Below are 14,138 nucleotides of genomic sequence, written 5' to 3'. Positions count from 1 at the left end.
TTGTACCCATTATGTGATAAATTGCATTATTGTGAGTGATTATGGGTAACTCTCTTGTTGTGAGGGGCACATCTTTGATGAATATAGGTGATTTGTATGATGTCTTTGATTGAATGATGAGCATGAGTTTACCGACTAGGTGAGTCAATTCTTGAGGTTAGGATGTTTTGGAATAGTATTCATGAGTTTTCAATTGTGTCTAACATGCGTAGAGTTGTAAACTTGCATTTCGTTTAGTCATTGTAGTGCTATCTTAAATGTCTTGTATTGAGTAGAAGTGTGTAGTATCTTCATATCATGATGCTTATAGTTAAGAATTGTTCGAGGATGAACAAGGCTTTAAGTGTGGGGTGGTGATGTTGGGTGAATTTATGTATTCTAGCCTGACTATTCTAGCCTTTTAGCCTTATTTTGAGGATGATTCATGTGCTTAATGTGTTGATAATGATATAAATGCGTATTTAAGTGTCCGTGTATGTTTTTACAATGTTTAATGGTGTTTTCACACAAATTTTGATTCAAATTGATCATTTAGAGTTCAATTGAGAAAACTAGTGTTACTAGCTTGAGCTATGTGCTTGTCTAATCTATTGAGTTGTGTTGGGTTCTAATATGTTTTAATGAGTTCCTAAGGTTGTTATTGTGTATTTATATGTGAAACAACTTGTTTATAATATTTAAGAGTAAATTGTATCAAGACAAGAGTCGAAACAATAAGTTAAAGATCAAAGTGAAATTTGCCTATGCTTAGCTCGTGTTTCTATTTCATCATGTTGGATGTTGTATTGTTTTGAGCTCTAAATTGTTGTGTTTAATACTATAGGATGCTTTTTGAGTGGATTATGATGATATATGAAGGATATACAAGCTTCAAATTAAGTGAAAACAACTCAAAAAGTCTCGGAATGGATTAACAAAAGCACAATACACAACCTGGGCGCAATTTAGACACCTGAAATGTCTTTGTAGAGTGTGGGCAGTAGGAGGGGCCAATAGGCAAGTGATTTGTACAAAAATCTTCAGAAGGGACCCAAAATAGTGATCCCTCACTATGATGGCGCTTTGTGACCTCCAACACCCATTTTTAAGCCTCGTGACGTGACCTATACTCCCTTTTTCAGCCTGCGCGTCGCGACTTTCATTCCCATTTGCACAACTCATGATGCGAGGTATACTTTAGATATGGTGAAGAATTCTAATTGAGTCCTACATGTATTGGGACTACATGGACACTATAAATATATCTTTGTACTTGTTATGATTCATCTTGGGATGTTTGAGAACATCAAAGAGGTTTCTAAAACTTCATAACTTAGGTTTTTATCATTTTTAATTTAGTTCGTACATGTTATTAGTCATTAATTACAATATGGTGATTACGATTATGACTATAAATGGCTAAACGCCTTCTTTCTGGGGTTGAAGCCTAGAACATGATTATTATTGTTATGGATTAAGTTTGTTTGCTTTGCTTATCAATATTGGTTGTTTGCTTATTCTTGTTTTAACTAATTTGAGGATTCGCGACCCTTAGAATACATCCATTGTCAACTTTGTGAACTCGGGAGATGGAATAGGGTGACAGAACATGGGAATAAGCAGAGTATGGTTCTTGAAACTTTACAAAATAAGAAACTTGAATTAGTATCTAGGACAGGGATGCACTTAGATACCTTACTTAATTCATATGTAGGATGTTATTTGTAAAGAAATTAAGTAAATTGTTACATATCCGCTTAACGATGTAGGTGTAAGGTTCAACTTAGGTAATATATTATAGTTTGGGAAACCATAATTGCGTAATTAACCGTACGAATCAACAACCACGATAAGCAAGTTAACGAATGAAATCCAATAGCATAATGTGATTGTTCAGAGTGCTACAACCCTAGGTTTTCTCTTATTGATTGTCTCAAGACCTTTACTTTCTGCATTGTTTAGTTTTAATTTACAATTTCCAATCTCTTTATTTGGTTACTCTTATATCAATTTAATTTAAATTGTGAATTGAAACCAAATCATTGCCAAATCTAGTCTCTGTGAGATTGATAACTCGACTTTCTTGAAGGCCACTATATTACTTGGTAGACCACATACACTTGTATGTGTGCTTGGGTACTGTCAAATATGAACTGCCTGCTCATAGTTAACATGTTCATGAATACTAGAAACAGAGTTCATCATGACTTAGTTAGAAAAAGACAATTCATTAAAAGAAAAAGAAATGGGGGTCACGGGACTAAGAAAACATGTAGAACTTATATCTGTGAATTGAAGAGCATTGCAAACATAGTCCTGAATATAAGATGGTGTTTTAGTTATCCTAAAAGACTTCCTAAGCACAGTTTCCAAGATTTGATTTGGATGAGGAGAAGTGCAATCTTCGGTAGAACTTGGAGAAGGGGATAAAACAAAGACTGGAGAGTGAGGAACAGACTTAGTGGAATCAGAAGTTGGCATAGTAGGACCAGTAATTGGAAAAGTAGAAGGTAAAGTAAGATAATCAGATTCTGGTTTTGATAGATATAAAGAAAAATTAGAGCTTGTAGGCATAGATATAAAGAAAAATTAGAGCTTGTAGGCACATTAGGAATATCAAAATTTAATGAAGAAGAAATAGTGATAGGAAATAATTTTTGAGAAATATTTGACTTATCAAAAAAAGGAAAATACTCTTCATGAAAAAACACATCTCTAGAAATAAAAATATACTTTATTTTGAGATTTATTACCTTATATCCCTTTTTTCCATAAGGATACCCTAAGAATACACAAGGCAAGGCCCTTCGATAAAACTTTATTCTATAATTAGATAAGGTGGAAACAAAACATAGACAACCAAAACACTTAAGATTTGAATAAATAGGTTTAAATTTGAAAAGAACTTCAAAAGGTGACTTATGTTGTAAGATTGAGGAAGAAAATCTGTTTATAAGGTAAATTGTTATTAACAAGCATTCTCCCCAATAAATAATAGGTAAATCAGATTGATATAGTAAAGCCCTTGATGTTTCTAGTAAGTGTTTGTGTTTTCTCTTTACTATTACATTTTGTTGTGGAGTGTAAACACAAGTAGTTTGGTGAATGATTCTTTTTTTAAGAAAAAAATCAGATTGTATTTTACCACTTCCTAATTTAAAAGCATTGTCTGTTCTGATTATTTTAACCTGGGTATTGAATTGTCATTCTATCATGGAAAAAAATGATTGTAAATTGGGAAAAGCATTTGATTTAGTGCTAAGAAGATGAGTCCAAGTAGATCTATTAAAATCATCAATAATTGTTAAAAAATAGTAAAACCATCATGTCTGGTGGTTTTATAAGGTCCCCAGGTATCCCCATGTATTATATCAAAAATTGCTTTTGTGGAAATAACACTTTTAGAAAAAGGTAATTTGATTGTCTAGCCATTGGACAAATAGCACAAGGAGAAGAAAATTTTGAATAAGATAAAAAAACTGAAACAATTTTCTTCATATTACTCAATGGCATATGATCTAAAATATAATGCCATAGTATTTCTTTTACATTGGAATCAAAGAAACTCGAATAAGAAGTAAATACATTAGCTACTGAATTTGAAAAGGACAAACTATTTGAGCTAAAATTAGATAAACTTTCTATAGACTCTACTGGTTGACTCTTTGTGGAAACTGTTGATTGAGTTGACTTGAATACATATAGACCTCCTTGTTCTCTACCAAGCACCAGAGAGCTCTTCAGTGAAGGGCCCTATAACATAAAACAAGTATTAGGAGTGAAAAAGTATGAATTTTTGAAATTATCTATGCTATTTATGAATAGAAAGAAGATTGAATTTGAAATAAGGAATGTAAAGGACATTATGTAGTAGTAGATTAATTAAAAGATATACAGATCCAGAATAAGTAACTTTTACTTTATGGGAATAAGGAAGAGTAACCATGATAGGTTTGGACATGGGACTTAAATTAGAAAAGAGACTTTTATTGAAAGTCATGTGCTTAGAGGCTCCACTGTCCATTATCCAAGAATCACTGTCAACTTTAAACAATCATACATATGAATTGAAAAACTTTGTCATACCAGTACAAGTAAGATTAGCAGATGCATCAATGGTTCCTGTATTCTTCTGATTCATTTTCTGCAAAAGCTACATGAGTTATGCGATATTTTCTTGACTGAGTGACATACTATCTGTAGTATTGTTCAATTTCTATGAATTTTCTTTACCTGTTCTAATAACAATGTTAATCACAACACCTTTTGGTCTTGGTGAACTTAAAATTTGTAAGAAATTCATGAATTATGTAACACTAATCAATAGTGTGCCGTACTTTCTTGCAATAGTTACATGTAAAGTTATTTTTCTTAATCAGATTACCTTGTTGTGTATTATATTCATCAAATTTTATTCCACCTCCATTACCAACAAGAAAAGAAGTTGATTCTCCTAGGTAAGCAAGAGTAGCATAAATTTCTCTCTGCTTTTCATCTTGAATCATAAGGAAATATGCCTGACCAATATTAGGGAGAGGGGAAGACAACAAAATATTAATTCTAACCCCTATGAAAGAGTCATTCAGAACCATGACAAATTAGAGCAGCCTCTCATCTTGATGGGCTTTTTCTTCCTTCTCTTTTGCACCACATTCACACTCACAACTACAAGTAGAAAAGGTGTTAAGAGCATCTAAATCATCCCATAGACTTTTCAGCATCCCTACTTGGAAGTGAGAAGATGTGAACATGGACTTTGCAATGGGGTTTCCTCGTACTTTAGTTAGCACGACTCGATTTGGATCATTATGGATAGAATGACCAAATCAGCCAATTTCTTGCCAGTCCACACTTGTTATTCAGTCGAGGACTATGCCAAGCTCTATATTAGAGAGTTGGTTAGGCTGCACAAAGTTCCACTGAGTTGGTCAGGAAGAAAGGACCATTCAGACCCATGAGGACATGTTGAGAGAATTTTTTATCAATTTTAAGGGTAATTAGGATGATCACTTACCTTTGATTGAATTCGTATATAATAACAGCTACCATTCCAGTATCTAGATGGCTTCGTTTAAGGCTTTATATTGGAGGAGGCGTAGATCTCTAATTGTTTGGTTTGAGGTAGGTAAGATCGCTTTAGTAGGACCTGATTCGGTGTTTGATACGTTGGAGAAAGTTTAGTTGATTAGAAAAAGGCTTAAGGCTGCCCAAAGCCGACAAAAATCTTATGCTGATGTGAGAAAAAGTGATCTTGAGTTCGAGATTAGTGATTTTGTATATTTAAAGATCTCACCCATGAAGGGAGTAAAGAGGTTTCATAAGAAAGGGAAGCTCAGTCCCCGATATGTTGGCCCTTACAGAATCATGAACTGCTTTGGAAAGGTAGCTTATGAGTTTGAGTTGCCAACAGATTTGGCCTCAGTGCACCCGGTATTCCATATATCTTTGTTAAAGAAGTGTATTGGTGACCCCATTGTAGTTGTTCCCTTAGAAATGGAATTAGTCCATGGAGGGAGCCACTTGGGAAGCAGAAACAGATATGTGAACCAAGTACCCTCATCTTTTCTTTGCAAACTCAGACTCAGCCTAAGGTAACAATCTTCCCTAGATTATTTATTTTTCATTCTCAATACCATCTATGTAATCAGTCTCATGTCATTTCATGCATTCATGAATCAGTTTAGTCATGTATTATGTTCTAAACTCAGTTATGCGATCATGTTTCAATTCTGCATATCCAGGGTATAACCTCAGTTCCCTATATTCTCAGCTTAGCTAGTCTCATTTGAGGATGAATGTTTCCGAGTGGAAGATATTATAATATCCAGTACTTTTCTTGGTTCAGGTGAATAATGTCATAGAAATCACTTAGGGCCAAGTTGAGCTAAGAAACGTGGATTCTTCCAAAGTTTGGTGTTCGATTCCACAAGGGTCAAGTTTGAAAGTGTATAACTCTTTATGTATGTAGAATTTTCCAGCTTTCCAACGATACCAATTTCCCTTTAATCAGTGGCCATGTGAGAAATTATACATTTTTTGTGTGAGGAAGTGAGCCAACATGATTGTACCATGTCACGGTGAGTCTTTAAATCACACTCATCCTCTCCAGTAATCCACCGTAATTATATCGTGTCATGGTGAACCCCTAAATCACACTTGTCCTCTCTAGTAGCCTACTGCAATTAGCCTGTGTTGTGCAAAAAATTGCGGCAGAAAAGGTAACACATCCCAGTGAAGTGCAAATTTGCACTCATCCATGGACTGCATTTCCAATGCAATTCTAATGACCCAATGTGATAGCACCGCATCGCGTCGAGGTGCAAAATCAGAATCCAGTCGTGGTTTTAAATTTTAGAAGGGCATTTAAGTCAATTACCCTCTCCCTAATTCATGAAAACAGAAGATTTAACCTATTCTAAGCCTAATACACTCATTATTCAACAAATTTTTCTCCAAGAAAACTCTAAAGCTTCAACTTTCAAGATCAATTCCCACGAAAAATCCACTAAAAACTTTCAAGGATTCTTCAATTGAAGTATGATAGGTGTTCATCCTTGGGTCCCTTCCATCCTTGGAGTCCCAGAACCTCTTCTAAATTCAAGTTATGAGTTTCACATGATTTATATTGGTTTAAGTCCATGTATGTGTTGTTATTTGAGTTTCAAGTTAAAATAATAAGAGCTTCATGTAAAATAAACTATGTGTATATTGATTGATGTAAATTTCATGTCAAGCCCTTGAATTGTGAATTGATTTTTTTGTAGTCATGATGCATTAACATGTTGTTCATTCCCATGTACAAGATTATACCTCCTAAGTGTTTGACAAAATGTCTAAGTGAATGAATTTTGGCATTGTGATATATTTGTTATGCTTTTAAAGTTGTGGTATGGTCCTATTGTTAATGATATCAAGTCCTGGGGGTTATGATACCCGAAACTTACCTATTTTACTGGTTTTCAGTAGTTATAGAAGGGTCCCAGTTGTGTCATGAGCAGTAAGAATCGGTCAGTTACCATGATAAGTGCGAGTTTAGGAAAGTGTAATGATCTGAGACTATTCCCTAGTCGTCACACGGTGCTTGGAACAACAAGTGATCCTAAGCTAACCCATGAACTAGCATACTGTTAAGAAACTGCATTATAATAAAATAAATAACAAGTTCTGCCTTGCAGAAACATATTCATGGCATAATCTGAATAAATACAATACTAATAAAACTGTAGGAAGAATATGAAATTTACATGACTGAACATTTCTCACCTAGAAAACACATCAAACATGAGGATAAAGATAATGAAACTTATATTCACATGGGAATCATTTGGATTATAGCTTTTACACGTAGGAATGACGGTTCATTGACTAGCCCGAAAATGCAGGATGTTACATTATCTCCCCCTGAGCAACATTCTTCGTTGAATGAAGCTGGTTAGACTGAGAGTACTGTACGAAGGTAACTGAGATCATATTCTAAACATATATGACTTGGAACTTAATTAAATTACTGATTCTGAAACAGGATACATGAACTGAACAAATTTTTGTGAATACATGCACTGACATGAGAACGGTTGAACGACTGAGATATAAACAAGAGAGTCAACTTATGAGTAACTATTACTTCAAGCTGGAACTGGTTTCATAAATAAAAGGTGAGAGGTTTAAGATATGAATACTCAAGGTATTACAACATCCCCCTTGGGATCGTTCATTCCCTGAATGATGCTGACTTGGCTGAAATACTAAGGAAAGACTGGGATGATGCATAGGACACTTATGAATAGAATCATGACTGAATATCTGAATCTGTAACATGATGCATGGATTAGACTGAATTTGTAACTTGCATGGACATGATTGAATTATCCCATAGAATAGTTAAACCCATGAAACATCGGATAGTAAGACTAAATGGAAAGAGGAAAAACTATAGAAACTTTTTTGTTTGACTGCTAAATTGGATTACTGGCTAAACGAACTGAATTATACTAAAAGCTTATACTCGACAATACATTCCACTTCAAAACTCTACTTCACTTGACGTTTCTGAAAATATTCACATGGGCACTAATAACTCTATCTACTGAATTATGAGCTGAACTAAATTCTCTCACAATGATCAAGCCTACTCGAATCCACAAAGTTCACACATAGCACTGTAATACTAGCCTAAACCATGAATTCAATACACCATTCATTTTTACAACTTCTCATCTCAAGAGTAATAATAATTCCCACTTCAACAGCCAACTTCAACCTCTTACCATGAATTAACTAGTGCACAATGAACTTCTAGGTAAACCTCTATTAATAACAACTAATCATGCTCTAGCCCAAGAAAACACACATAGAATTTCAACTTATCATGACATAAGGAAAGGTCACTGAAAGATTTGAACATAAGGACCTGAAACATGAAAGGATAACTTTGACACTTAACTGAATACTAAGAAATAGAGTATCAAAAGTACGAATTGATCAAAGAGAGATAAACTAAGGGCATACATGACATAAATTGAATTTCGCTGATCATTAGGAGTATAACATAAGTACCTGGATCTGAACATACCTGGATCTGAACATACTATAAGGAATGGGTACATAAGTCATGATCTGCATAACCTGAGTTTGGAGGTCAAGATTTCATGGAATATGATTCTTACTGCTGAGTGAACTAGAAGTGCTTATACTAGGAACTGGGAGCGTACATGATTCTCTATGATGTGCATGAACATGAGCTATGATCATGGAGCTAACTTGTAAGGCATGAGCAGATATCATGAAGACTGAAAAACTTTGCACTGAGATAAGAATAGGTTGGGAATCATCCTCCCTTACTGCTTTTCTACACATACTGGCACTACTACTAGAATTTGAGAGCCTAACTTGGTCACTTGTTCTATCATCTCCCCCTTAGACTAAAGATATCATCTTAAGTTAGTGGACCCCTTTAATAACTCTAAACTGAAATACAATCACTTTACTCTGAGTTTACACCGTCTAGATCTTCAACTCCCTTTTTACTATTAGCTAAATTTTAAAATATTCAAACTTAGATTCTAACACATAGTATGGATATCCCTAAACCTTCAATGAACCATACTAACTTCCTTCATAGCCTACTAACATCACATCTAAACCATGAGAACTACCATCACACGTGAACATCCAACATTAACAACATATAATTTTGAATTAACAAACTTGAATTCTTACATATACTGTTTCAAGCCTACTAGCACCTTTCATACAACTAGCCCTATGGATACAAAATCTGTTCAATCCAGATAATACTTTCCCAGCTCTACTACTGTTAAACTTCTGGGTTCATGATTCTAACTCTAGATCACATGTTATCATAGAATTCTGAGAAGGGATATAAAAGAACATCTGACTTTGGCTCAATGTAGGATTTTCACGAATAAGAATGAATATTTTTCAAAGTTCAGAACATAAGGGAACTAATGGGATACTTTCTGAGCCAACATGCAATCCCAAAATTGTTTGTAGGAACTGTATGAGAAAACTCTATCCATAAGAATTTGAGCTTGACTGTTTCTATTACCTGGAAAATAAGGTAGAGATGGCATGGATAGAGCAATATGAAAATCTATATAAGTTTTTAGAGAATTTTTCTATAGCATGATCTAAGACATAAAAGAAGGAAAACATTTCCTAAATGCCCTATAGCTTCTTGAAGAAAAGTACAGACATCTTCGTACCGTTCTGCATGACTCTACTAGACATGGCTTCATAGATACCATAGGATACTTGAACTCTGTGCTTTGATACCAAGTTTGTAATGACCCGAGACTACCCCCTAGTTGTCACACGGTGCTTGAAACCACAAGTGATCCCAAGCTAACCCATGAACTGGCATACTGTTAAGAAACTGTATTATAATAAAATAAATAACAAGTTTTGCTATATGAAAATATATTCATGGAATAATCTAAAAAATATACATTACTGATAAAGTTTACAATCTGATAAAACTGAAGGAAGAAACTAAAATTTACATGATTGAATCTGATTGAAATCTATGAAGCCTCTACTATACTAACTATAGATAGCTGGGACATGCCCTCCACTACCACTAATCAATACATATGAAAATAAATAAACTGTACATAAACTAAAACTGTCTGGAGTTCCCTAAGTAGGAGAACTTATCACCTGCTGGATGGAATCTACAACTGTCTAGTCGTGATGTGCGGGCTACTCGAATCCATAAAGTACACACGTAGCACTGTAATACTAGCCTGAACCATGAATTTAATACACCATTTATTTTCACAACTTCTCATCTCAAGAATAATAATCATTCCCACTTCAACAACCAACTTTAACCTCTTACCATGAATTAACTAGTGCACAATGAATTCATCCACTATACACCAATATGACCTTCAAGCCTATCATTATATCCACACATGAACTTCTAAGCAAACAAACTCCACAACATCTTTCTCACATTCTCTAAACCTCTATTATTAACAAATTTCATGCTCTAGCCTAAGAAAGCACACATAGAATTTCAACTAATCATAACATAAAGAGAGGTCATTGAATGGTTAGAACATAAGGACCTGAAACATGAAAGGATAACGTTGACACTTAACTAAATCCTGAGAAATAGAGTATGAAAAGAAAAAATTAATCAAAGAGAGATAAACTAAAGGAATACATGATATAAACTAAATTTTGCTGATCATTAGGAGTGTTGCATGAGTACCTAGATCTGAACATACTGTAAGGCATGGGTACATGAGTCATGAGTTACATGACCTGAGTTTAAAGTTCATGATTTCATGGAATATGATTCTTACAGCTGAGTGAACTAGAACTGCTTATACTAGGAACTGGAAGTGTACATGATTCTCTATGATGCACATGAACATGAGCTATGATCATGGAGCTGACTTGTAAGGTAAAAGTAGATATCTTGAAGACTGAAAAACTTTGCACTGAGATAATAATAGGTTGGGAAACATCCTTCCTTACTGCTTTTCTACATATACTGGCTCTACTACTAGAATCTGAGAGCCTAACTTGGTCACTTGTTCTATCATCCCCCTTTAGACTAAAGCTTTATCTTAAGTTTGTGGACCCCTTTAATAACTCTAAACTGAAATACAATTACTTTACTATAAAGTCACACCATCTAGAGCTTCAACTCCTTTTTTTCTATTAGCTAAATTTTTGAAGATTCAAAATTAGATTCTAATACTTAGCATGGATATCCCCAAACCTTACATGAACCATACTAACTTCCTTCATAGCCTACTAACATCATATCTAAACCATGAGAACTACCATCATACCTAAACATCCGACATCAACAACATATAATTTTGAATCAACAAACTTAAACTTTTACATACACTATTTCAATCCTGTTGGTTCACCTTACACACAACTAGCCCCGTGGATACAAAATCTGCTCAATCCAGATAACACTATCTCAACTCTACTACTGTTAAACTTCTGGTTTCATGATTCTAACTCTAGATCATATGCTATCAGAGAATTCTAAGAATGGATATACAAAAATATCTTACTTTGGCTCAATGTAGTCTTTTCACGAATAAGAATAAATAATTTCAAAGTTTAGAATATAAGGGAACTGATGGGATACTTTCTGAGCTAACATGTAATCCCAAACTGTCTATGGGGACTGTTTGAAAAAACTCTATCCGTAGTAATTTGAGCTTGACTGTTTCTATTACCTTAAAAATAAGGTAGAGATGGCATCAATAGAGCAATATGAGAATTCGTATAAGTTTCTTAAAGAAACTTTCTGTAGCACGATCTGAGACATGAAAGAAAGGAAACCTTTCCTAAATGCCCTGTAGCCTCTTGAAAAAAAAAGTACAGATGTCTCTTTACCGTTCTGCAAGACTCTACTAGACACGACTTTATAGATATCCTAGGACACATGAACTCTATGTCTGATACCAAGTTTGTAATGACCCGAGACTACCCCCTAGTCGTCACACGATGCTTGGAACTACAAGTGATCCCAAGCTAACCCATGAACTGGTATACTGTTATGCAACTAAATTATAATAAAATAAATAATAAGTTTTGTTGTGCGGAAACATATTCATGGCATAATCTGAATAAATACTTATTGATAAAGTTTACAATCTGACAAAATTGAAGGAAGAAACTGAAATTTACATGACTGACTCTGACTGACATCTATGAAGCCTCTACTATACTGACTATAGATAGCTGGGACATGCCTCCAATTACCACTAATCAATAAATATGAAAATAAATGAACTGTACATGAACTAAAACTATCTAGAGTTCCCTAAGTAGGAGAACTCATCACCTACTGGCTTGAATCTGCAACTGTCTGATCGTGATGTGCGAGCTACAAATAGTATGAACATTATGGAACAATATAGCCATACAAAAGTATATATGGATCAGTACTTTTGGAATGTACTGAGTATGCAGGGGTGAATGCAATAAGTAAAATTGATTTCATACGTAATCTTAAAATACGCAAGCTAAGTACAAGTAGACTCACCAATTGACTGGAATATACTGAAAACTAAAATATCCTAAAGCATGAGTGAAAAACATACTCTAATAAGATGGTGAATCTTTACACTTAGTTTTTGTAAAACTATACTTTAAGGATATAAGTAGAACTGAAGATGGAATATGGTAAATCATAGATACTTTATGAATTTTAGTCTTTAACTACGTGATGGAGACTGACATAACTCGAGGATCTAAATATTTAACTCGAGGATCCAAACATGACATATACTAAGCTTATCTAATTAGCTAAAAGACTCATAGCTGAACACTGGCCATGTAAGACTGGACTATACTTAGTCTAAATAACTAGACTTAAACTATGGATTTCTATACATATGAGACAAAGACTAACTGAACAACATGAGATAATCGAACATTAATGCATGTAAACTGTATTATCTGAGTATGCAATACCAAGCATATAACATGATTCTAAAATAGACTGTAAACTGAAATACTAAAATATTGATAACTGAATAACTGATAACTATATGCTATGGTCAAGCAAACCTAAAATTAAATTGATTTTTGAACTGAATACTGAAACTAAAACTAAAACTGTGGGACTTATTATCTAACTGACATACCCCAATTATAGATTGATTTGGGGTCCAACCTATAACCCCAATTGGAAGGGTGTTAGCACCGTGCCACGAGTTACTAACAGTAGCCGGGTCAACCCTAATCTGGTACAAAAACTAATGAGATGTATATGATTACATCAACCCTAGTCTGGAAGGAAGATGATTTACCCTACGCTGGCCACATAGTTCTATAACTCAGGGACTGCTTCTAAGGGTCAAACCCTCTGTAGGAAGGAATGAGTCATCCATGGGTTTGCTCAATGCTGAATCATACTCACAACTAAATCGACACTGAATTAATCACTAGACTGTACTAGGCTTGACTAAATTCACACTGATTCTGTTGACTGACCAATGCTACTGTTCAGGATACTATAAATCATTTCAGTTTTACTAAAGACTAGATAAATAGCTAAATTTTGGGTATTCAATACTTGTAAGACTCTATAGCATAGATAATAAAGACGTATGAGAGCATTTGAGACCACAATAAGAAAGGATTATTTAAAGAAACCCGTCACTTGGGCATTTCATCATACACATAGGGATTAGTACATTTACATGGGATAATTCATAAAACACACGGGGATCATGAACTTGAACATGGGAATATCTCAAACATGGGAGCAAAGCATGATTACATAACTAAAATCATGAATTTAGGAATTCACATAAAATTCGCTTGAAATAGGACAGATATTTAATCATACATGTAAAGATCATAGATTGAACCTAAAAATGTCTTAAACATGGGTGAACAATAGATTTACATAGAAAAATTCATAACTTGGGGATTCATCTTGAAGTTAATTGAACATGATATGAGAATTTCATCAATCATGGGGAAAACATGAATCTAAAATATGAGACTTGCTAAAAATCATGAATTTAGGATCTATCATGGAATTCACTTGAATAAAGCATGAGAAACTCAAATTCATAGCATGATAAATTCAAAATCTTGCATGGGATCACACATGGGCTGAAATTAATTAAAATCACCATGAAAACATG

The sequence above is a fragment of the Capsicum annuum genome, chromosome 9 (genome assembly GCF_002878395.1).
Source record: "Capsicum annuum cultivar UCD-10X-F1 chromosome 9, UCD10Xv1.1, whole genome shotgun sequence".
Taxonomy (NCBI): domain Eukaryota; kingdom Viridiplantae; phylum Streptophyta; class Magnoliopsida; order Solanales; family Solanaceae; genus Capsicum; species Capsicum annuum.
This window is presented reverse-complemented; position numbering follows the sequence as displayed.